This window comes from Pimephales promelas, chromosome 3 (genome assembly GCF_988280905.1).
Source record: "Pimephales promelas chromosome 3, fPimPro1.hap1.1, whole genome shotgun sequence".
NCBI lineage: Eukaryota > Metazoa > Chordata > Actinopteri > Cypriniformes > Leuciscidae > Pimephales > Pimephales promelas.
In genome coordinates this window covers 47,407,640-47,434,192 of record NC_142771.1, presented here as the reverse complement: position 1 = coordinate 47,434,192, position 26,553 = coordinate 47,407,640, and the positions used below count along the sequence as shown (strand labels likewise).

Here is a 26,553-nt window from a genome sequence, read left to right as displayed (position 1 = left end):
CATGTTCCGCATGCTTTGTCCTCTTCCCTTCTCTTGTTGTCCAGCCACTTCTACTTCCTTGCTCTTAGAGGTATCCATCCTCAAACAGCAAGAGTTTTTTTTTTTTAATTAAGAAGTTTCAATCATTAAAATACAATAAAATATACAATAATAAAATACACTAAAAAATATAGATTTTCCAAACATCATGTGAATAAATCTCTACATTACATATCTTTTACTTTTGTACATTTAAAAGACTTCTTCTCCCGGCAGCTTCCACATTAGATCCTTTAAAACACAAACACATGTCTTTTGGTGTAAAAACATCATAAAAAGAATTCAACATATTTTCACCTTTAAAATACACATACAATCTTTCAAAATATACTTCAGCTTTCCTTTTAAATGCACTCCAAACATCCAACATGATTTTTTCTTTTTAAACCACAGTTCTTCTCTCCCATATTGCACTTTTCATTAACATGACACACAGATTAATAAAACTTTTGTTTTGACACTTCTTTCCCCACCCAAACATCACAACTCTGTTCCATTCCATTCCATTTTCATCCCACTCCTCAGTCAAATCCTTAATTAAACATTTACATTTCTTTAAAAATTCCTCCAGCTCTTTACAATATAAAAACATATGTAAAATCCCCTCTTCCTTCTCCTGGCACACTTTACACATAGCATTTTGCTCAATTCCTATTTTGTTTAAAATTGCATCAGTAAAAACAACTTTATGCCTTATAAAATACTCCAAACATTCCAATTTAGTTTCCACACATCTTCCCTTCATGTTTCTGCATGTACTCTCTTTCTTTAAATCTTTGAAATTCTGCATCCAGTATGCATTAACAATCGGCTCTTTAAAAACATCATCTCTAAAAGAACAATAAATCATTTTCACAGTACACTCCTTAAAATTAGGGCTGCCCCCGACTAAAGATATTCCTAGTCGACTAACACTCCTGCATCTTAGCGATTAGTCGAATAATCGTTCATTTATGATATTAATATAAAAGAATATAAAAGCTTGCTTATATACAAGGAAAGGAATAGTCCAAAGTTGAAGTTTAACACTTCCATATGACAGAAAATGCTAAAGCATGATATTAGCACGTTCAAACTGAAAATTAAGCGCTTAAAACAGAATAGTAAAGCGTTTAAAGTATACAGCGCTTACAACACGTTATAGGCTAATTGTAGAATAAAAAATCAGACTGCCTGTGCAAGTGTGCATTTTAATAACTTATTATCAAAAATACAAACTGTAACAGTTAAATGAAAAAAAAAACTGTTTTGAATAAAATAAAATAAATTTCGTTCTTTAAAATAAATTAAATAAACTTATTAGTAACTTAGGCCTAGTACAAAACAAGGCAAAAAATAAATAATACTGTAGCAAAAACACTGTTTGGTATAAAATACAGTGGAAAATTAAATTAATATATTTTTTATATTGTTCAAAAGGAAAATTAATAAACGAACAATTTAATAAATGCACATGGCATATCGCACAACGCCAAAACTTATATTGCAAATAAAAAAGAAGGCGGCAAACAAAATTGTTTAGAACAACTAGGTTATTTTTAGAACAAAAAATGTGGAACAAATATGCTAATTTAAAGGACAAAAATATCAGAGCAAAGCCGCAAACTGCCATTTAAGACGATGGATGAGTCTTAACCTGAAACAACAAATTGCAAACATCAGACAAATTTTTCTTAGAATAAAAAAGTACTTCTGCATTATATAAAAACAAATAAATAAAAATAATAGTTATTTATTTGTATAGCCTAACCGTTATAAAAATATCCGGGTTTTTTTGTTTTGTTTTTTATATAGCCTAACGGATTGCAAACAGAAACACTTCAAAAATGAAATTAATTATTCTTACCTAAGCTTTCAATTCGATTAAATTTTTTTCATATTATGTGAGAGGAACACCAGCTTGTCCACATTGTTGGGAAGAAGGGAGCTTCTCGACATGTTCACAATGAAGCCGGCCTTTGAAAAGATGCGCTCTGATGGAGTGAATGTGGAGGCGTTTAGCTGCTTTAGCGATCTTTGAATATCGATGTTATTTTTTTGCCACCACACTGTAAAAAGTACTACACCCACAAAGTAGGTTTTATATACTTTAAATAGTTGTAATCTATCTTATTTTATTAGTTTTATACTAAAAGTATAAAAAATACTTCCTCTTTACCTAAAAAGTAGAACTTTTTATATAACCATATATTTTTAATAAAACCAATGCAATATTTTTAGGTAGTTATTTGTCTGTGGTTATTGTGTACTATAAAGGTTATAAAAGTAAGTTGACATACACTATTTATTTGAGCAGCTGTCGATGTGGCACATGCGTTCACCAAACATAAATATTTTACATTTTTTAAAAGTTGGAATTCCGCTTTTTCATTGGTGCAGAGTTTCCTCGGCAGATGCAGTTTCTTCCTCGGCACTTCAACTGTTTGATCGCTGCAGCGGATCATCTGAATAACAAGGTAAGTTGAGCAAATTTAGCCAAATGACTGGTGATGTAAAGTCACGCAAAATCGCTTACTCCAGGGAGCTAAGGTTAGGTTTGCATTGTACTGTCTGTAATAGAGCTATCCTGCACACATAGGCAAGCTAAGATGGTAGCATAGTGCTAATGGGAGTGTGGTCGATCGGCGGCAGACAACAGCGGTTTAAATTAACAATAAATGAGTGCTGTAGGCCATAGTCGTGCCTACAATGTGTATTTTTAATGCTTATTTCTAGCAGCACCTGCTAAAATTATCGCCACTGTAACAAAGTTTAGAATGGACGTGTATAAAAACGCAGATATGTAGGCAATATTAGTTGCATAAATGCCGTCAGTTATATTTTTAGATTGCAATGATTGGATTTCGGGATAATATTCGATCGAAGCGGTAGAAATTTGAAGCAAGCCTTCAGGCAATAGAACAGGCAAATAAGGGAAAGTAAGATGGTGTTTTATGGACAGCAGACAAAACAAAGTAATCGTGTGTTTTGACAGGACTGCAATCAGAGATTGTGTAGCTTATGTTAGTCTGTTTGATTTTAGAGATTTTTTCCACGTTTTTTTTTTAATGCTGCATAGTCAATTAATGACAGAATTTTGGTTGGAAAAAAAAAGAAAAATATTTCTAACCCATTACTTAAACTACTTTTACCACTGGTTTTTAACCTCATTCTAACATGCATTTTCCTGGTCTTTAGATACCCAAGCGCTTTTGTTACCTGGGGTCTTCAAGCTTCACATCCAGGTAAGAAAAACTTAAGAATATACAATTACAGCTATAGCCTAACTATTCACAGGTAAGTAAAACATAAGTACAATTGCAAACAATAGTGTAGGCTCCATACAATTACATTTCTTTTACTATTTCTTTGTACCAACCACCAATAAAAGGCAGATATAATCACCTTTCTGTCTCCTCCCCACAACCAGTAAAAATCACCAAATATAGCAGTTTCTTATTATCAGTCAGTCTTTCTCTGAGGCAGTTTGGCAAGCTGTCAGTTGCCACTAACCTTTACTCAACTTGTGTCTGTGATCATTTAAGATCCTGACATGTGATGACTAAAATTGTTATGTTGAAATTATGTTGAAAATATGTCCACATATTTTCCACTGGTTCCATGAACATTCATTTCAGAAAACATAAAAAAAAAAGATATCATAAAAACATTCATTCTGGCTCCTCAGTGGAAGACATCTTTTGAACATATATTTAAACTTTGTAGCTTAATACACAATAATGTGATGACCAATCAGGGACAGGCAAGGACAATTGCATTGTTTCATTGTAATGCATCCTTTGAACCAGAATACGACACCACTCATGCTACAGTGGATTATGATAGTTTAGTACCCACACTCTATGGCATTGTCATAGACTTCACTCTGGTCACATGCTCTAGTCACAGTATCCGTCTAGTATCACCACCTTTAGTAACAAAAGTACAATTTTGACTTTCTGTCTTATGTCTTCTACTGGTTTGCTATATTCCTCTCATTACCTGTTTTTCTTGATTCTTTTGTCTCCACCAATAGAATCGTGCTGAAACAGAGGTGCACGCTGAGCTTGGCAGTTGCCCACTGAAAATGTACATGTGCCATCATCCCAACACGATTGGTATTATGATAGAAGGACAGCCCGTGGTCAGAGGTGTGCCAAACCTGTCTAAATCATGCTGTCTCTTGTTTGGACTGACCTATGCTCTCGACCTCCATTGTGATACAATGTGATTTTATCTTTACATTCATCTTTATCCACATTAATGCTCACACATTACATTACATTAATAAGCTCACATTTAACTTTATCCAAACATTACAGATTGGGCAGTTTGGATGTACTGTTCAGAACAGGTTGAAAATACACTTATACAGTGTTTGTTTTATATTATACTGTACATGTGTGGCCACATTTGCTGTGTAGTCACTGTTAAGTGACACTGGTTAACACTGAATAAATGTTTGTCTTCACTCTATTTTCTCATTGTTTTCTTCCATTGCATTTGTAATAGGTTAATCACTGTAGTGCTTAAAATATAGACATTTAGATTTATTTTCTATCCAGGACTCAATTAAAATGTTAATTCACATATGATTAGGTTAATTTTACTAAGAAAATAAGTTCATAAAACCTAATTAAAATGTGTGCAGGTTACTTGTAGCCATAAATACATTACCTCTACCAAGAAAAGTAGGTTTATCTGAGTAATACTAGTATTATTAGTTAACTCAACTTGATTTTATTGCGTTCATATAAAGTAATGTTAAAATGTTCAGTATACTTAAAAAAGGCTGCAAGTTGACTCAACCTAAAACATTCAATGCAGCCACTTGCCTCACTTTTTATAAGTTAGATCTAGGTATTACTTTTTACAGTGCATGCCAATGGTCCCGAATCAACCTTTGTTTTATCTGCCAAGTACATTTTTAGTTCATCCTTCTCTTCTGCATGCTCTTCCTCATCAATTTTCCTTATTCGGTTCGAGCTCACCCTCCGCAGGGCTAATACTGTCATGATCACTTTCTGGCCCAGCTTCTGTAGATAAAATTTCTGTAAGATCCGACACTGTGGAGTACGCATCTTCTCATTCGTGTTGATCAAAGAATGACAAGCTCTTTAAACGTGGGTCTAAGACAACAGCTTGCTGGTCGCGATATTTTCCGATACCTCTCCCACAAGTGCGTTTTGGTATACCGCGAGGCACGAGATCTCGTTGATCTCTCGTTGCTTTGATGTCATGTCATACACTGACTGCGCAGCCCCCGATTGCGTAATTTTTTCAGGTAATTTGTTTTAAATTTTTTTACCAATAAAAAATTGGTAAAAAGACTAACCGACTTTGAAAATGTATTCGACCAAGCCCTCCTCATATCGACTAACATTTAGTCGACTATTTGGGGGCAGCCCTACTTAAAATCATTCAGTTTTCCGCCCAGTTTCACATTAATACATTTCTCTTTTGGCTCCCCTTCCATACCTTCTATTCTTTTTATCCACTCTTTAGGTATTGCACTTTTAATTAATTCAAATTGGTTAATTATTCCTTGTTCACTGTAATCCTCTTTTGCCTCCTCCTCCATTGCATCCACAATAAATTGAGTCGGTAAAAAGCCTTCTTTGAATTCATATAACACATCTCTCACCCTTGTTATCCCCACTTCCATCCATTTCTTTAAAAACATTTCTTTACCTTGCTTTAAAATGTTTTTGTTTAAGAACAGAGGTTGATTTAAAATGTTTTCTCTCCCATGTGGATCATACTCGACCTTGTCTAAAATTTTTCCCCAAGCACTAAACATTTCTCTATAAAAACCTGGTAGCCCTTCTGTCATCCAAATCTTCGTTTTCATCCATAAAATTCCATCCCCCATGTTAAAATTCCCACATTTGTTTAAAAAATATTCCATTGTCTTTTTCCATTCTGCGTTACCCTCTTCTTGTAGATATTTTTTCACAGTTTTCACTCTCAAGCTATTTTTCCTTTGTGCCACATCCATTAACCCTAAACCCCCCTTGTCTGCTGCCGCTAAAATTGGGGATGCACCGAAATGAAAATTCTTGGCCGAAACCGAAAACCGAAAAAGAGGAAACCAAGGCCGAAAACCGAAACACCGAAAGAAATTGTGCCAATTATTAGTATCATTGCATTTATGGCTATGACTGTGTACAAACGTTACTAAAATCAAGGCATTGCAATTGCATAAATTAATATAAAATTTTCAAAGAATAAATCAATTACACATTATGCAAATATTTATTTAGCACAATGCACAGTATAAAATAAAATTCAAAGTAAAATGTTTTTGATCCCACTCATGTGTACATTAAATAATAATCTAATGGCCTGCAGAAAGGTTTTAAAATTAAATGTTCTCTCATAAAAACAAAGCCGAGTGCGAACTTCTTCTCATCACACCAGCACCCTTTGCACGTCTAAATTAGTTTCTTACATTTTAAAAATTTAGCATACAATAGCATAAAAAGCCTTTTTAAATGAACAATGGTCCATGATTAATACAAATGTACATGAAACTTAACGAAACATGTTTAGTGAATGTAGAAAATATTTAAGAGAGCATTAATTTAGTTCTATACATACATGTTCCCATATATATTTTTTTGTAATGTCACACAAGTAATAATCTCAGAGTTTACTGGGTTTTACATGATTATTCTTCTTCTCACCGATTCCTAATGGTTAGAGGACAGTTACTTGAGTCGTCCCCTGTCGTTTCAAGGAATAGTACGACGGAGAGCGCGTCAAGTATAAACGCCTCGACCGTTTGGAGCGGTGTGCGCGCTGTCTGAGGAGACTCGCGCATACTTTCGCCTACCTCCGCAGCGCGAGTCTCCACAGTTTATACTTGACCCGCTCGCATCCGGAGTCGTTGTCATGGCGGCGCGCATTGTTTAGAGCAGATATAGGTGGATAAACAAGGCTTCCGTCTCCTCGCGGGTTCAGATTCACTGAAATGCGTCCGCACCGCAAACATGTTGCTTCAGACAAGCACGTGCAGGTCGCGGTTTCTGTTTGCGTCATCACAACATTTCGGCCGTATTGTTTCGGTGATAAAAGTCTTTCGGCCGAAAACCGAAAATGCCCTTTTGGGCCATTTTCGGCCGAAAATTTTCGGTGGCCGAATATTCGGTGCATCCCTACCTAAAATCGTGTTAAAAGCTATTCTCGCTGGCTTCCCCTCCCATAAAAAGTCAAGAAAACATTTCTTCAACCTCTTTTCTGTCCACAACGGCATCTCCGACACGTATAAAACATACCACAGCTTAGAAACCATTAAAACATTCAATATTAAAACCTTTCCCTTCAAGTTTAAATTCCTCAATTTCCAAAAATTTAACCTTCTTTCTATTTCTGTGACCAGTTGCTCCCACATTTCATCTCTAACTTTCTTCTCATTTTTCCCCATTAAAATTCCTAAAATCCTCATTTCTTCTACTTCCTTGAACTTAAAACAATCCCTTAAAATCATTGCTTCACCAAATCTCATATATACTGTCTTATCCTCATTAACTTTACTTCCCGATCCTTTACAATTGAAAAACCCTTTTTCCCCCCTCAATTTCAATACCAGTTATTTCTTCTTTTTGCTTTATCGCCAATCCTAACGGCTCTGATACAAGTGAATATAATTTAATAAACATTTTATTAAAAATATAATATACATTTTATTCTTGTTAAAGCACCCTTATATAAAATCTTAATCCATTTGATAAAATCTCCCCCGAAACCAAATTCCTTTAAAACATCAAATAAATACCCGTGTTCCACTCTATCAAAAGCTTTTTTAAAATCAAGACTTATTACATATCCATTTTCATTCTTTTCTTTCATGTACCATATTGTGTCTCTTATGCTCATTGTCGTATCCGCTATATCTCTTCCTTTTACTCCGTACGCTTGGTTTGTTTTTATTATACTTGGCATTACTTCTTTTAACCTGTTTGCTAAAACTTTTGCTAGGATTTTAAAATCTGTGTTCAGCATTGTGATCGGTCTGTAGTTTTTTAAATCTACTTTTTCTCCCTTACTTTTATATATCAGCTTTGTTATCCCCATCCCCATTCTTTCATTGACTTCTTCTTTTTCAAAAATTTCTTTGAATCCATTAATATCTTGGTTAAAATCTCTTTAAAACACATGTAAAATTCACTTCCCAAACCATATATTCCTGGACTTTTCTTTTTATTCAGCTGCTGTATTGCTCTTTCTATCTCTATCTCTTCTTCTCTGATTTCTTGATTACATTCTTTTTTATCTTCTTCGCTAATTTTTGCTTTTATCTGCTTCAACAATTCCCTTTTTTTGTTTTCTTCTACACCCCTTGTAGTAAAAAGATCTTCATAAAAATCCCTTATTTCTTCTAAAATCTTTTCATTCCCTTCTACAATTTCCCCATTTTTTCCTCTTATCTGTTTTATCGTTTCTGCTTTTCCTTTCTTTTTTTCCAAATCAAAAAAGAACTTTGTGCATTTTTCTCCCTCCACCGTATATTTAGCTTTGCTTCTTAATCTCGTTCCCTCATATTCTTTTTCCTCTATTTCTTTCAGTTTTCCCTCCATTTCTTTTATCTTTTGTACATCTTTATTTTCTTTATTCAATTCTTCTTCTAAGCTTTCCTTTATTTCTTTTTCTTTGTATTTTTTGCATTTGCGTATTATACTACAATTTCGCGATTTTTTTTATTCAAAACTTTACGTTCTCCCACCATATTCTTTTATTTTCTTCATATATTTCATTTTCCTTTTCTTTTTCTATAATTTCTTTAACTCTTTCCCCACCAGCGTTTTAAAAAAAAGTTGCCAGCCACCGCCAGGGTTTTTGACGATTTTCGCTAAATTTGAATGCCCCCGCTGAATATTTTCTTCCATGAATATATGAAGATGATATATATAAAAATAAAGATCTGAGCCTCTGCTTTAAGGCAAAAAAAACGTTTTTATTTTATCTTCATCTGTTCTTTTTTTATTGCCTCTTGAACAGAGGTAGGTTTTGTCAAAAACACAACATTTTGGACAAAAAACTGAGAAAAAGGTGTTTTTATCAAACAAGTGCATTTAAAAGCAGAATACATTCAGATGTTGTTTCCTTCATATATAAAACTTTTCAAAATAAATTAAAAACATAAAATAAATGTAAAATATATCAAATTTCCCAGGATGTAAGGGAAATGTAACTTTTGCAATAAAACTTCTACCTCTGCCTCTCTGTGTTCTACCTATGAATAATTGGAATTACAATAAACAGGCCTAGACACACACACACACACACACACAAATACATATTACAATGTGGTAAATGTGCACAAAGAGAGAAATAATTTGACAATTACACCTTCATATTTAGACAGCCACACATAAATGCCTGCACACACACATACATATTATAGTGTCATAATATTATACGATCTATCTGCGGCACGTCCATGGCTAGCATGAACATGTGCATCTCTCTCACTGACTACTTCGTCCCGATCAGATTCAGAATTATCAAATAAAGAGTGATCGGACTCCGAGTCCATTAACCTCCAGTACTTCAGCCATATACCTCTGCATTGTCTGTCTGATACATTCTCACTACTCCACTGTTTGAGACGATTGCAATCTGTTTCTCTAAACAAAGAGTTGCGCAATCATTCAGGACATGCGCGCGGGTCTTCCTTACCGTATACCACCTAAAACACGGATACCCGGAAAATTCCGTGTTTGGCGCAGATGCGTTTTTTCATTAAACACGGAAAATTCCGTGTTTGGCGGGGAAAGAGTTAACCTTTAAATTATAGTCTTCGTTTTCTAACATTTTTGTACTTAAAACCCATATTCCTGGCACTCTTTGCACTTTATTCCCATCTATTTTAAAAAATAAAAACTTGTGATCACTAAAACTTGTGTCTTCATACTTAATATCTTCAATAAAATCCTCCATATTCCTTGTACACAAAACATAATCAATTCTTGTCCTACACACAAACTGCCCTACTATTTGTCTTCTTGAAAATTCTTTTTTCCCTTCATTTCTTTCTCTCCACACATCTATATTATTTTCTTCCATTAAAGCTTTTAATTCTTTTCTCCCTGTATCTGTTCTAAAAACCATTCCTTCTGCCATGTCTTGTTTACTAAAAACCGTGTTAAAATCCCCCATCATTATCACTTTCTTATAGTCCTTTACAATACTTCTTAAAATATTAAAAAAAACTCTTTCTTTTCCTTCTCCTCCATTGGTGCATGTACATTTACTAAAATCAATTCACATCCTTCGTAATTTACTTCCACAGGTATGCATTTCCCAATCTTATCTGTGTACACCACTCTGGTTGTATTAAAAGCATCCTTTCTCGTTAAAAACGCCACCCCTCTTCCAAGCCTACCTTCCCCATTATTATATAAAATATCCCCTTCCCATTTCTTTTTATATTCCATCATCACACTCTCTTTCCAGTTTGTTTCTTGTAAAACAATGACATCTTCTACTCTACACTTTTCTTTCACTCTTTCAAATTTGCCCATGTCCATCAGAATTGCATTAAAAGTAACACAGCTTAAAACCATTAAAAAAAAAAGAAAAAGAAATACCTAAAAACCATTAGTCTCCATTTTCTCCCTCAAGGTCCTTTAACACGTCATATCTGTTTGTACTTCCATCTCTGCTCCTTATTGTAGTCTTTTTTCTTGCATTTTCCAAATTTGGCTCGAACTTTGATGGATCTTCTTCTTATTTGTCCTCTCGCTTCTCTGTTGTTCTCCATGTTGTCCATCTTTATTTCTTTTTTCTCCATGTCATCCCGATACCTTTTACCACTGTCCGATGTTCCCATTGCTGACCATTGCATGTCCTGTTCCATTGTTTGTTCTTTATCTTTATTGTTCTCTTGCTCTCCTTCTTCCTCTCTGTTGCTCGTTCCTTCTTCCGTTTCTTTTTGCTGCATAACTTGTTCCTCTTGTATCACATCAGTTTGTCTTTCCTCCTCGTTGTTTCCTTCATGCACCTGTCCGTCAACCTGATTCTCCCTACCTCCTTCCTCTTCCTCCATCCTACAGCCACATTTATTTAGAGTTTCTCTGCAATCCGGGCACCTGACAGCATTGCAGTCTCTTGCAAAATGTCCCCTCTCCTCACATTTATAGCACTGGAACTCAGGGCAGTCTTTCAGTAGATGGTCTGGGCTCGTGCACAGCCGACACGTTTTAACCTGGTTACTGTGCACCACCCTGAAATACTGTGGCCCTTCCGCTGTTTCCATCTTAGTGCTATATGGCAGTGACGAATCTCGGGTGTTTCCATCTCTCACTTGTGGTCGATTTTCCAGTCCATTATCGTTTGCCTTGTTGTTCCTCCTGCCAGTCCAGTGTCGAATGCCGTGCGTCTTCCTCCTGCCAGTCCATTGTCGTTTGCCTTGCTGTTACGACCCTTCTTTGGCTCGTTCCCGTCTAGGGAATGTTAGAAGGGGAACACAGAACCGGTTCAATCAAACGTCTCTATGGACCACTTAATGTGTTGAGAAAACACGAGAGACACTCAGAGATATAATGAAAAATAATTTAATAGTAAATAGGTTGGTTAACATAATATGTGAAAAAGGGCAAAAGGAAAAAGGGAAACGGGATTTGTGCCAAACAAACGAAAATAACATAAACAAAACAAAACTAACTAGACCATCTCCAATCTAAACCTAGACTAAAACAAAAGAACAAAGAAAAAGTCTTCAACGTCCTAGACGCCGTGTCTAAACTACACTAACTAATAACAAAAAAAAATACAGGGGGTGGCACAAATCTCTAACCTAGTGAATATAGACACACCAAAAAAAACCTAAGTGTGCAAAATGTATGTCACGTGACATTCTTACCTATTCCCTTTTCTCCTTCCCAACTAATCCAGCCTTGCAAAGCTGCTTAACAGACTCAAAATCTCACAAATGTGAAGTTTCAGGGAAAACTCGAAAGGTAAGCATAACATGACAAAATAAAGCAACACTTAACAGAACTAAATCAACTGGAGAGAAAACAAAAAAAAACAAACATCTCAAAACAAAACCAAAGTCTCTCAAAGCAAGCACAAAAATCTCTCTCTCTTCCCACAGTTAGCACGCGTCTTAAGTAGGGCTTCTCCAGGTGTCGCGCATCGGGCTGATGAAGATCCCGCCTCCCAGGCAAACCCGCTCATTACGCTGATTAACAGGTGTTATAGCCAATCAGCGACGACCTGCGAAAGTGAAAGTAAGAAAGAGAGACAAAAGAAAAACACAAACCCCGAAGGAAAACAATCTAATCGTCCCTAAGGACGTAACACCCCCACAATTAAGATCAAACTCAACGTTTGATAAAAGAAAACAACAACATTAAAGATCATATAGAGTAAATAGAAGCACAAACATCATGAACTCAAACCCTAGAAAGAGTATCAGCAAGAATGTTTTCTGAACCTTTCTTATGACGGATATCCAAGTGATAATTCTGCACAAACAAAGCCCAGCGCATCAAGCGTTGATTTGCATTACACATGCGCGACAGAAAAACAAGGGGGTTATGATCAGTAAACACAATGGTAGGTAAACTGGAAGAACCCAGATAGACCTCGAAGAATTGTAAAGCCAATAGCAAAGCTAGCGTTTCCTTTTCGATGGTGGAATAATTTGCTTGATGTTTATTGAATTTACGAGAAAAGAAACAAACTGGATGATCGACGCCATCCGTACCCTCCTGAATCAGGACAGCTCCAGCGCCGACTGCGCTTGCGTCGACCTCCAGCTTGAACGCCTGATTAAACTGTGGGGCTGCCAGAACGGGACTGGTACACATCAACGCCTTAGCGTTTTCAAATGCAAACTGGCATTCCTCATTACAGACAAAAGTCTTCTTAGGGCTGAGAAGATTAGTGAGAGGAGTTACCACCGTAGCAAAATTTTTACAAAAACTTCGGTAGTAACCAATCATACCCAAAAATCGCCTCAACTCTCGCCGTGTAACAGGAACAGGAAACTTTGTAATAGCAGCAACTTTCTCATCTACCGGCTTTACTTGCCCATTTCCCACTTGCTTTCCCAAATAGGTCACAGTGGCCTGACCAAACACACACTTGGCAAGGTTAAGTGTTGAGGATGCACTTTCTAAACGTTCAAACACGGTACGCAACAAAGACAAATGCTTTCCAGTCATCAGAAAAAATTACCAAGTCATCCAAATATGCCTTGCAATTTGGTACGCCAGCGAGAACAGTTTGAACCAATCGCTGAAATGTAGCAGGTGCGTTTCGTAAACCGAACGCCATAACGTGATATTGTAGAAAGCAATCCGGAGTCACGAACGCAGATATGTCGGATGCTCTTGAGGTTAAAGGTACCTGCCAGTATCCTTTAAGTAAGTCAAGTTTGCTAACGAATCTAGCAGAACCGATACTGTCAACGCAATCCTCCATTCTAGGGAGCGGATAACAATCAGGCACGGTGACAGCATTGACTTTTCGGTAATCCGTGCAGAAACGAAACGAACCGTCAGGTTTCTTAACGAGAAGACATGGGGAACTCCACGGACTGTAACTATGGCGAGCTAAACCATTCTCTAATAGATAGTCAGTTTCTGTCTTCATAGCAGCCCTCTTAACCCCATTAACTCGATAAGGATGCTGCTTTATTGGTTTCGCATCTCGAACATCAATATCATGCTGTAACACCCCAGTCTGAGATGGTACATCAGAAAACAGAACGGGAAACGATGTAATAAGATCAACCACGTCCTGTCGTTGCGCGTTAGGTAGAGAGGATAAATAAGATGACAGATTGGACAGAATAGCGGAATTTCCCAATTTACTACATTGTTGTGGAGTATTTCTCAATACTAACTCATCCTCGTCCTCCCTCAGGTCACCTTCTAAAACAGAAGCTTTAGACGTGACTAAAACAACTGCACTGTCTGGTAACTGTTTAACAGATTCACACTGGTCACGATCATGATATGCTTTGAGCATATTAATGTGACAAACACGTGTCTTACGCCTTCTGTCGGGGGTGGAAATCACATAGTCTGTACCACTGAGTTTCTTAACTACACGGTATGGTCCAGTGAACCTAGCAGATCATGCAGACCCTAGTATTGGCAATAATACCACGACCTTATAATCAGGCTGAAAAGACCGTGCCACAGCATTTTTGTCGAAACGATCTTTCATCTCTGACTGCGTGCTTTTTAGGAAGGTACGCGCAAGATCACACGCACTGTGCAGCTTCTCTCGAAAACGACTAACATAGTCAAGGACATTCTCTTTCTTCTCGCTGTCATTCTCAGTCATTTTATCTTGCAAAACCTTAAGTGGTCCCCGAAGAGTATGTCCGAAAACCAACTCGGCGGGACTAAACCCGAGTGATTCTTGCACACTCTCGCGTACTGCAAACAATACTAAAGGAATTCCTTCATCCCAGTCTTTAGTCGTATCCATACAGAACTTTCGCAGCATGGATTTTAAAGTCTGATGAAACCTTTCGATCACACCCTGGCTTTCTGGATGATAGGCACTAGAAACTCGATGCGCAATAGACAAAGATCTTAATGTTTGGGTAAACACTCGCGACAAGAAGTTTGTACCTTGGTCGGTTTGAACTACCTTCGGGAGTCCAAACGTGGAAAAGAATTTAGTCAAAGTTTTCAGAATAACAGGAGCCGTAATTTTTCGCAATGGAACAGCCTCAGGAAATCTAGTCGCTCTACACATTATTGTACATAGATATTGATTACCTGCTTTCGTTTTCGGTAATGGTCCGACACAGTCAACCAATACCTCTTCAAACGCTTCTCCTATAACCGGAATCGGAGACAATGGAGCGGGTGAGATGACCTGGTTCGGTTTTCCTGCAATCTGGCAAGTGTGACACGTACGACAAAATTTTGCAACGTCTCGTTTCATCCCAGGCCAAAAAAAATACTGAAGAACACGTTGGTAAGTTTTTGTTACCCCCAAATGTCCAGACAGTAAATGCTCGTGTGCCAAACACAACACCTGAGAACGATATTGGGTTGGAACTACTACTTGATAGATCACGTTCCAATCCAAATCCTCCTCAACCTTAGAACACCACTTACGCATTAGTAAACCCTTGTCTACGAAGTATGCAGTATTTCTTTTCTTGGCAGCTTCAGCGCTTACTACAGCTGACAAACACTTCCTTAAAGAGAGATCATCGTTTTGTGCTTTAACGATCTGCGAACGAGTTATGGGTAAATCTAACGACGTCAAACCCTCTAGCCAATTTTCTGACTTTTTCACCTTAGGAGCGTTTACAGAACCCCTCTCCGTTTCAGAGGTCTTTACACCATCCGCCAATAAGGGTCCCAACAGCGAGTCAGCCAAATCAACTTCGCTAACTATCTTAGCTGACTGTGCACGCGTACCTGCACAAGCAGAAAACACTTCAGGATGCAAACTAATTACATCATCAATAACTGAGCAAACACACAGAGCATCAGTCACCTCTGGAGCTGGCAAAACTTTGCCTCCAGCCAAATCGTTTCCTTAGATGAATGTAATTCCTTTTACAGGGAGTGAACTACGAATTCCAACTCGCACAAGCCCTGAAACCAGTGTACATTGTAAATGCACCTGATGCAAAGGAACAGACACAACCTGCATTTCGATCCCACGAATCAAAATATTTGAACCACAGTATGATGCATCAGAGAACGGTAACGCGTCAGATAGCATAATAGACTGCATGGCGCCTGTATCTCGGAGAATAGAGATTTTTCTCCGCTCCTCTTCCTTTCCAGACAACGAAACAAATCCTGGCATAACGAAAGGTTCATAATTTGCATAAAAACTCTCAGTACAACATGATGGTTCGGACGATACAGTCTTCACGAACGCAACACTTTTCGGGTCTCTAGATTGCTGTTTACGCAGCAACACCGGGCAATCAGCAATCAAATGTCCGAATTTATGACAATAAAAGCAATCCTTTTTCTCTTTTGAATTCGGCACACCAGATTTTTCCCGAATAGAACCCTGAGCTCGAGCTGAAGAACCAGTCACGCTCTTTTCAGTACGCGACACAGAAAATACACTCTTATGAGTAAGCATAAACTCATCTGCTAAAACAGCAGCGGGTGCCAACGCATTAACCTTCTGTTCGTTCAAATAGACGACCACACGCTCAGGTAAACAACTCTTAAACTCCTCAAGAAGAACTAATTCCCTTAAGGAGTTGAAATCATCAACTTTAGTTGCACTACACCATTTATCAAAAAGGAGAGCCTTCTCTCTTGAAAATTCAACAAATGTCTGAGTCGGGCTTTTCTTATGACCTCTAAATTTCTGTCGGTATGCTTCTGGAACTAACTCGTAAGCACGTAAAATTGCTAATTTCACAGCGTCATAATTCAAACTATCCTCTAAGGACAGGGTCGAGAAAACCTCCATCGCTTTACCAACTAACCGGCATTGCAGTAACAAAGTCCAACAGTCTTTCGGCCAATGAAAATACACAGCAATGCGCTCAAAAGCACTAAAGTAAGAATCTACTTCGGTCTCACGAAAATGTGGCAGTAGTGTAACATTTTTACCAACATCGAACGACTCAGTTGCTGCGGAGGGAACAGTCTCTGGAGCAACAGTGGGAGTAGGCACCACAACAGGAGCACGGGCAGCAGTGGCAGCACCAGCGGAACTAACCCGAGGGGAGTCTGGTCGCGCAGCGGAGCCCCCCACAATTCGCATTGCGTCAAGCTCCAGCTGTCGCATTCTGACCTGCGTATCCGCCTCGATTTCAAGTTTACGAACTTGTAGTTTCAAATCCATCTCCGCCTGCCGAGCCTGCAACTTCTCCTGCGACTCAAGCTGCAAACGGGCCAAACGAACTTTCAGTTTCGCTTCCCCTTTTGAGCAGACCGACGCAGGTGAAAATGGATCAAAGGGAGGTAACCCCGCCCTAGCCTCAGCCTCCACCTCCGCCGTAGGCGTTAGTCCCCCTTCACTCATATTCCCTCTTCCACCAAACGTACCCACCTCCACACCGTCTGCAACTGTAACTACCTATGACTTGCTATCATTAACAAATCATCCTTCCTACAGCCATCTAATTCTTCTAGCGAGGGATTCTCAAGAAACTTTTCCACACTAAACATATCGTTATGACGCTAAACAACCGCACGTACGAGTTCTCGCCACACGCAGTGATACAAAAGAGATAGTATCATGAACCGGTTGGATTCAATTGGATTATAATCCCGGACGAGCCCCCATTATGTTACGATCCTTCTTTGGCCCGTTCTTGTCTAGGGAATGTTAGAAGGGGAACACAGAACCGGTTCAATCAAACGTCTCTATGGACCACTTAATGTGTTGAGAAAACACGAGAGACACTCAGAGATATAATGAAAAATAATTTAATAGTAAATAGGTTGGTTAACATAATATGTGAAAAAGGGCAAAAGGAAAAAGGGAAACGGGATTTGTGCCAAACAAACGAAAATAACAAACAAAACAAAACTAACTAGACCATCTCCAATCTAAATCTAGACTAAAACAAAAGAACAAAGAAAAAGTCTTCAACGTCCTAGACGCCGTGTCTAAACTACACTAACTAATAACAAAAAAAATACAGGGGGTGGCACAAATCTCTAACCTAGTGAATATAGACACCGCAAAAAAAACCTAAGTGTGCAAAATGTATGTCACGTGACATTCTTACCTATTCCCTTTTCTCCTTCCCAACTAATCCAGCCTTGCAAAGCTGCTTAACAGACTCAAAATCTCACAAATGTGAAGTTTCAGGGAAAACTCGAAAGGTAAGCATAACATGACAAAATAAAGCAACACTTAACAGAACTAAATCAACTGGAGAGAAAACAAAAAAAAACAAACATCTCAAAACAAAACCAAAGTCTCTCAAAGCAAGCACAAAAATCTATCTCTCTTCCCACAGTTAGCACGCGTCTTAAGTAGGGCTTCTCCAGGTGTCGCGCATCGGGCTGATGAAGATCCCGCCTCCCAGGCAAACCCGCTCATTACGCTGATTGACAGGTGTTATAGCCAATCAGCGACGACCTGCGAAAGTGAAAGTAAGGAAGAGAGACAAAAGAAAAACACAAACCCCGAAGGAAAACAATCTAATCGTCCCTAAGGACGTAACACTTGCGTGTTCCTCCTGCCAGTCCAGTGTCAATTACCGTGCGTGTTCCTCCAACCAGTCCAGTGTCGTTTGCCGTTACTCCGTCCATGATTGCAAAAAACAAAAACAAAAAACCACCCTCCAGCCAGCCAAAGCTGCTGTTAGGTGGTTTAAAAAACAAAAAAACAAACAAAAAGCGAACTTAAAGTAACAAAAACTCACAAAACAAACAAATTGACAAAAACAAAATGGGGGAGAGCCTTCCTCTCCCAACTACTGCCACACAACGTCCTGGATCGTACCACTAGGGCGTTCTCAAGGTGGTATGGCCGTAAGCGAAATCTGCTGCCAAAATTGGGCTATTTGAATGGTTAGAACATTAGGGTAGTAAACCATATAAAGCTTACTAGGTCTCCCATCCAACACCCTGCTTAGCTTCCGAGATCAGACGAGTTCGGGCGTTCTTTTTTTTTTTTTTTTTATTATTAGCAAAAAATTTTACAGTACAAACATCATCATTTTCAACATTACATTTTTCAGCAGCCTTCTATTTGAATTTTCTCAGAAATTAAATACAAGTTCATTCGATGCTGCTACAGAAATAAATTTGCTTCCATCAACAAAAAGAACACAAAAATCAATATTCATATATGTATAAATCATTCTTATGTGCTGTTTTAACAAGGCTTTGAAGATACACCACACATTTTCCTTTCTTTTTTCAAAATAAGCTACATTTTTCCTCAATCTTACAGCATACCTTGCATAGCTTAGTACCATATTTAAGAGATGCAAGTTCCCTTTCACATTATTTTCCCTTACCATTCCAAACAGAAAAATCGTACTCCATTCCTCATCCACAAAATGTGTTTTCTCCCAATTTTTCCTCACTAGTTGCTTTAACATCTCATGATACTCTTCAAGACCTTGACATTCTACATATAAATGCATTAAATTTTCAACCTCCCCGTCACATACATCACATTTTCTCCCAATACTTTTGTCAATTTGGTGCAGGACCTCTTTTGTATATAGTCTATTATGCCGGAGCATGAAATCATTCTGCTCACATTCAATTGAATTATACCTGATATGTAAATTCTTCCACAACATCTCTGACTTTATCTCTGGATACACCTTTCTCCAATATATTTCATATGTAGGCCTTTTAACTTCTTTTTTCAACATAATCCTATAAAACCCTTTTAAAAGCATCTTAGCTAACTCAACTTTACAATTATTCTGCTCAATATACATTTCAGGAAACTTATACTCCTTAGTTTTAACCTCTTGTCTTTCTATTAAAGCAATCCAAGATTTTGGAATGCTACTCTTGATTTTTTCAAAAGCATTAACAATTGTACTTTTCCACATATTTTCATTCCCTTCCATTACAATGTCCAATATTGCCTGAGAAGGTAAAAACCCCGGAACCACTTCATACATATAGTCTTTTATCTGGTATAGCCCAACCTTCATAAATTTCTTGTTTTCCAACACGTCCCCTATCTGTTATCTTAGGCTTCAAAAATACTGGCTGATTTAGCACTAATTCAATCGTATCACACTTATAATCCACTTGGGGCAGAAACTTGGCCCAAGCTTAAAGAACCTCTTTATAAAATGGTGGTACATCTTTTATCATAGACTCCCTTAAACACAAACAAATTACTTTCACTTAAAGCCCCAAATTTCTCTAAACAATCCCTCATGCAGTGTTTCCAACCATATGTTTCTTTATTGTATAAATATTTCTTAACAACTTTAAGTCTTAACGCCTTCCTCCTTACATTCAGGTCCATCAAATTTAAACCTCCCTCCTTTTTATCTGCTATCAGAACCTTTTTTGAAATTCTCATATTTTTCCCGTTCCACAGGAAATCTACTATAATGGAATTTGCCTCTTTTAAAACCCATTCTGGCATGTCTAGCACACTCAATGCATGAATAAATCTTGATATTAACAAAACATTGATAACAGTCACTTTCCCTTTCAATGTGAGACCTCTTAATTTCCAGTAATTCACAGTTTGCCTTATTTTTTGTAAGATTACTGACCAGGTTATATCCCTTGCTTTAATAGCCTCGACACCCAAATTCACTCCCAGAACCCTGATGTAATCTTTGACATTTTTAAAAGGGATATCACAATCCGATATTTTAGCTTCTCCAAATGACATAATTTCAGATTTCTCAATATTAATCTTTGCCCCCGCTGCCCTACCAAATGTTTGTATATGCTCCACTATCCTATTTATACTTTCTATTTCCTCCACGGTAAACGTAGTATCATCTGCATATTGATGAACCAGCCTGACCCCTTCATCTGCAAAGTGAATAGGCTTTAAATCTTTATCTGCTTTTATTAGGGTTGCCAGCGGCTCAACAGTTATACTATATAGCAAGGCAGACAAAGGGCAACCCTGCCTTATCGATCTCTCAATATTAAACTCATCCGTTAACACCCCATTACATTTAACTACACTATGTGCACTCATATACAACAATCTTATCCATGATCTAAATTTCTCACCAAACCCAAACGTTTCCAAAGCCTTCCCTAAAAATTGGTGCTCCACCCTGTCAAAAGCCTTGTTTAAATCCACACTTAACAAAATACCTCCTTTTCCCTTCATATAAGCTACCGCATCTCTGATTGTACTTATAATGTCTGCAATATCTCGGCCCGGTATACTGTAAGCCTGTGTTGGGGCCACAATACTCCCTATTACATTTTTCAGCCTATTTGCTAGGATTTTCGCCAATATTTTATAGTCAGTGTTTAAGAGACTGATTGGCCTATAGTTTTCTAATCGTAATCTACTCCCTTTATTTTTAAAGAGAATAGTTAACCCCAGCTGCCATTGTCTTTGGCATTACCTGCTTGTCTTCCATATAATGATATAGCTCTAACAATACTGGTGCTAAAACATCTTTAAAGGCTTTATAGAACTCTCCAGTTAAGCCATCTAGACCTGGGCTCTTATTCGTGTTCAGACTAGAGATTGCCTCGTTGATTTCTAGCACAGATGTATCACTATCACACGAAGTCCTGTCTATATCTGATAATCTGGCACTGACTGTTCTCAAAACTTTCTCCACACTCTCCATATGTACCCCTTCTTTCTTAAAGAGAGTCCTATAAAAGGACTCAACAGTATCTAAAATCCCTACCAGATCACACACTTTTTTCCCTTTTTCATCTTCTAGTTCAGTTATACAGTTTTTGCTCTGATTTTCCTTCTCCATGTTTGAAAAGAATCGTACGAAAGACGTACCATCTTTGTCTTCCACACTTATCAGCCTACATCCCTTAATAAATGCCATTTCAAAAACATCTTTGCTCAGATATTTCCACATTAAATAAACATTCCTTCTCACCACAGATTTAAACATCACAGAAACATCCACTTTTCTCCCTTCAAAATATGCCAAATTTCTCCTCGCCCATATTGCGTACCTCGCATGACTCAGAATAAAGTTACATAGGTTAACTCCTGGATCTTTACAGTTTGTGCTTACACCAAATAAAAACAATTTTTTCCATTCGTTTCCCGTTACATCTTTCCCCCAATCATCCTTGACCATTTTTTTCATTTTGTCATGGAACCCATCAAGCTCTTTGCATTCAAAAAATATATGCATCAGAGTTTCAGGATACATCTTACAAACATCACACTCCCCATTTACGTTTTTATTCATTTGATGAATCACCACCTTCGTATATATTCTATTATGTCTGAGCTTAAAATCTAAATTCTCACAATCCATCCCATTATATTTCACACTTAAATTTGTCCATATATCCTTTACATTAAATTCTGGGAACAGTTTTGGCCATACACTTTCTGAAGCAGGCAATTTAATTTCCTTTTCCACCAATATTCTGTATATTTCTTTCACTTTTAAATCAGACAAATATTTCTTCTTTTCATTTTTCATAAAATACATATCTGGAAATCCCCAGTCCCCCATTTTAGTAACCTCTCTCTCTATCATCTCCACCCATCTCCTGGGCAGACTGGTTTTTATGTTTTCACATACACAATCAACTTTTGACTTTTCAATCTCATCATCCCATCCCACAACACAATCATAAATAGCTCTATTTGGTAAAAAACCTTTTACATATTCATACACGAGGTCCTTTACTTGTCTGACTCTAGCTTTCATAAACAATCTATCATAGAACATTTTCCCTTTCATTTGTATCTTAGAATTCAGAAATCAGCTTCAGTATTAGGGCTGGGTATCGATTTAATGTTCCAATTCGAATCAATTTCGATTCTCAAGCTCTCAAATCGATTCGATTTCGATTCTCGATTCGATTCCGATTCTCGATTCAATTTCGATTCTCGATTCAAATTTTGATTCTCGATTCAACTCAATGAAAATCGATTTAATGCTTATACAATTAATAAAAAAGAACAGTGAATTTAAGTTTATAAGTGGATAATTAATAAAAAGAAATTAAGAGCCACAAACCTGTATATTAAACTTTTTATTTTATTTTGATGCAAGATCAAAAAGTCAGAACAGTCCCATTCCTTGATCAAACAGGATCAGGTTATTTAATTAAGTTGGCTTGGGAAAGCCAACTTACTGAAATCCTATTTAAACTTATTATTATTAGTGTGAATGCTTCAAGCATTCACACTCTTGAAATCCAAATCTTTCTTATTATTATTATTCCGTATTCTTCCGTACGTTTTTCGGTCGCTTTCTTCTCCTCTCTACTTTGTGCCACAAAAACCATTCAAGTATCAAAATGTGCAGCTTTTCAAGGACATGTGTGCTATTACTTTTCTTTTTTATAACCTTTATAATTTTTAAATTATTAAACTTTTTGTGCATATTTTTTAACATGGAAGTCAATGGAGAATTCTTCAAATTCTGTTTTATGCTCCTTCTGCTTTCAAAGCCTACAACTTCTGCATACTTTCAGCTATTTCTGTCATTTAAACTTTAAAATGTTGAGAAATTTGTAAGCTATTAAAGTTGTATTCAACTTTTTGATATCTATTAAACTTTTTTCACAATCTCTACTTTAGTCTCATGATGTTTTTCAAGCCGTTTCTGAAATTATAATGGGAGTGAATGAGAGAGACTGTTCAGAGCTAGAGCACGTGCTAGAGTGAGCCAGCTTGAAACCTAATGCTAAAAAATAATTTTTAAATCGCTGGCCTGGCCACAATTTTCACTCTTTGGGCATAAAATTATACTTGAAACGTAGGTATTTTTGTTGTGGTTCCTCTCATGTGTTTAGTAAATCCCTGGGACTTATAGTTTTTTCTCTGTGTCCTTCCAAAGGACAAGAGTGACAGACATTCCTCCATTGGCAGCAATTATAAATTCAGGTCAAACTTTTGTGATCAGAGCAATACAAACCAGTTTTTTAACTTGCCAAAGTGGTCCCTTTTTTTAACTCTATCCACAAAAAAAATACATCACATCGTTCACAAAGGCCTTGTCTCGCTCACGGTCAGGTCATTTCGCCAATACAACCTATAGTTTTGTCTCTATTGAGGTTTGTTCGAGGCCAAGTATCAGCAATTTTGGCCTCTGTCTAAATAGGAAAGCTGATTGCACAGGTGATGCTGATTAGCAAAGATCAAAGGGAGACACACATAACTGGTCCTGTGTTCTGATTGGTGGACAGTCACTCAGCTCTTTTCTGAAGGATACTACAAGTTTTTGTTGCATTTATGCCTCTACTTCTCCTGTTCTCCCTCCCTCTTCCCTCCTCTTCTCCTCCTCCAATCCTCTACTCCTCCTGTCCTCCTATTCTACCCTCCTTTCATAATCTCTTCTCCTTTCTACTCTTCCTTTTATCCTCTTCTATCCATCTGCTTGTCTATTTGACTTTCTGTGTCCAAATGATCTATCTATCTATGTGTCTATCTGTGTATCTATCTATGTATGTATCTATCTATCTATCTATCTATCTATCTATCTATCTATCTATCTATCTATCTATCTATCTATCTATCTATCTATATTTCTAACTAATTTATCTTTCTTTCTAGATAACCTATCTTTCTTTCTTTCTAACTATACTATCTTTCTTTTTAATTAATCTTTTTCTTTCTAACTATACTATCTATCTTTTTAACTGATCTATCTTTCTTTCTTTCTAACTAATCTTTCTTTCTTTCTAACTAATCCTTTCTTTATTTCTAACTAATCCTTTCTTTCCTTTTTTTCGTCCTTTCAAATCCATCTTTCTTTCTAACTAATCCTTTCTTTCTTTCTTTCTTTCAAATTCATATTTCTTTCTTACTAATCCTTTTTTTCATTCTTTCAAATCCATATTTCGTTCTAACTAATCTTTCTTTCTTTTTTCTTTTTATCTTTCTTTCCTTTTCTTTATTTCGAATAATCTATCTATCTATCTATCTATCTATCTATCTATCTATCTATCTATCTATCTATCTATCTATCTATCCATCTTTCTTTCTTCCTTTCTACCTAATCCTTCTTTCTTTCTTTCTTTCTTTCTTTCTTTCTTTCTTTCTTTCTTTCTACCTAATCAATCTTTCTTTCTTTCTTTCTTTCTTTCTTTCTTTCTTTCTTTCTTTCTTTCTTTCTTTCTTTCTTTCTTTCTTTCTTTCTTTCTTTCTTTCTAATAATCTATCCATCTATCTATCTATCTATCTATCTATCTATCTATCTATCTATCAAATCCATCTTTCTTTCTAACTAACTAATCCTTTCTTTCTCACTAATTCTTTCTTTCTTTCAAATCCATCTTTCTTTCTAACTAATTCTTTTCTTTCTTTCTTTCTTTCTTTCTTTCTTTCTTTCTTTCTTTCTTTCTTTCTAACTAATCCTTTCTTTCTTTCTTTCTTTCTTTCTAATAATCTATCTATCTATCTATCTATCTATCTATCTATCTATCTATCTATCTATCTATCTATCCCCTGTCTTTCTCTACCTTTCTTTTTTGTACTCCTTTACTTCTCTACCTCTGTCTCTTTCTCTACCCCTATATTTCTTTACCTCTGTGTCTACATCTGTAGCTCTCTTTACCTCTCTAAGTAAACTTCTAGTTTTCTACAATTTTTTGGATCTTGTTTTGCATTTCAGCTTATTAAATGCATTTGAATTAAGCTTTTTTTTCTTTTTTGCTCTGTTTTGCTGTTGTTTGAACTGCAATATTTTGCATTTGTTTAAGCATTTAAGTTAAGCTTTTGAAGCATTCACACGCATATTCCGCAGGAAATGCAATTTTTCTAGTTAAGTTGGCTTGAGAAAGCCAACTTACTGAAATCCTATTTAAACTTATTATTATTATTATTAAGTTGGCTTGAGAAAGCCAACTTACTGAAATCCTATTTAAACTTATTATTAAGTTGGCTTGTGAGAGCCAACTTACTGAAATTCTATTTAAACTTATTATTATTATTATTATTCTTTTTCTGAGCGGAAAATTTTCTGACTCTATCTCCTCCTAGAGCTTTAACTCCACATACTCCAAACTCGGCACGGACACTCAAACTGTTCTGACTTAGTGTGCTATATCTTTTCTAACTGATCGGACTTACGGTTCTCCTAAAAATGATGATCAAAGTCGGAAAAAACTCCCATTGACTCCCATTGAGAAATTCAAACTGCCCAACTGTCAAAATTTCAAATCTAAATACCTTGAAGCCCCAGACTCAATCAAACTGTCATTCTATACACTATATGAGCCATTGAAACTCATTCAAACTAATGAACTCATCTATCTATGACACTTATCTATCTAATCTTAAACTCTTAAACTCAAAATAAATTAATAAACTCTAAACTTAAACTCTCTAAGACTCATTTAATCTTATAAACTCTAAACTCATAAACTCTCAATTCATAAACTCATACTCTTATAAACTCTCATAAAACTATTAAACTCATAAATGAATAAACTCTGGACACTTACTCAATTAAACTTATAAACTCTAAACTCATAAACTCTAAATTCACACCATAGCAACCAGTTACAGCACCCTAGCAACCGTAGGCCATAGGCACGAGGCCGCAGGCCTCGTGCAATACTAAATATTGCTGATTTCTTAGAAACTTGTAATGTACCACATTTGAAGAGGCTGACAGGCTCTGTAAGAAAATACCTCACAGTAGGGGAATAGTTGCACCCCTGGGGGGCAGGAGTGGCCCAAAATTGTCCCATTGACTTACATGAAATGGGCCATCCTACACATTGCATTAGGGTTTTATATTGAACATAGCTCTGGATCACAGTGTCATAGAGACAAGGGGGCGGGCTCATTTTACTCATACGACCAATCAGTCTCTCAGGATCATTGTGTAGCTATCAAGCCACGCCCTAGCAACCATTTAGAGCACCTTAGCAACAACTCCAATAGACTTCCATTGAAATAGATTGAAGGGATATCTCCGGATAGAAGTGTCATAGAAATATG

At 36.8% G+C, this 26,553-nt stretch overlaps 1 long non-coding RNA gene across 1 annotated transcript; it reads left to right on the top strand.

The window, feature by feature from the left end:
* Positions 1-2,092: 2,092 nt before the first annotated feature.
* Positions 2,093-4,494, top strand: LOC148994724 (uncharacterized). The gene is made up of 3 exons (XR_016155245.1): positions 2,093-2,495; positions 3,217-3,263; positions 4,055-4,494. It is a non-coding gene; the product is annotated as an uncharacterized LOC148994724 (long non-coding RNA).
* The last annotated feature ends 22,059 nt before the right edge of the window (positions 4,495-26,553 follow it).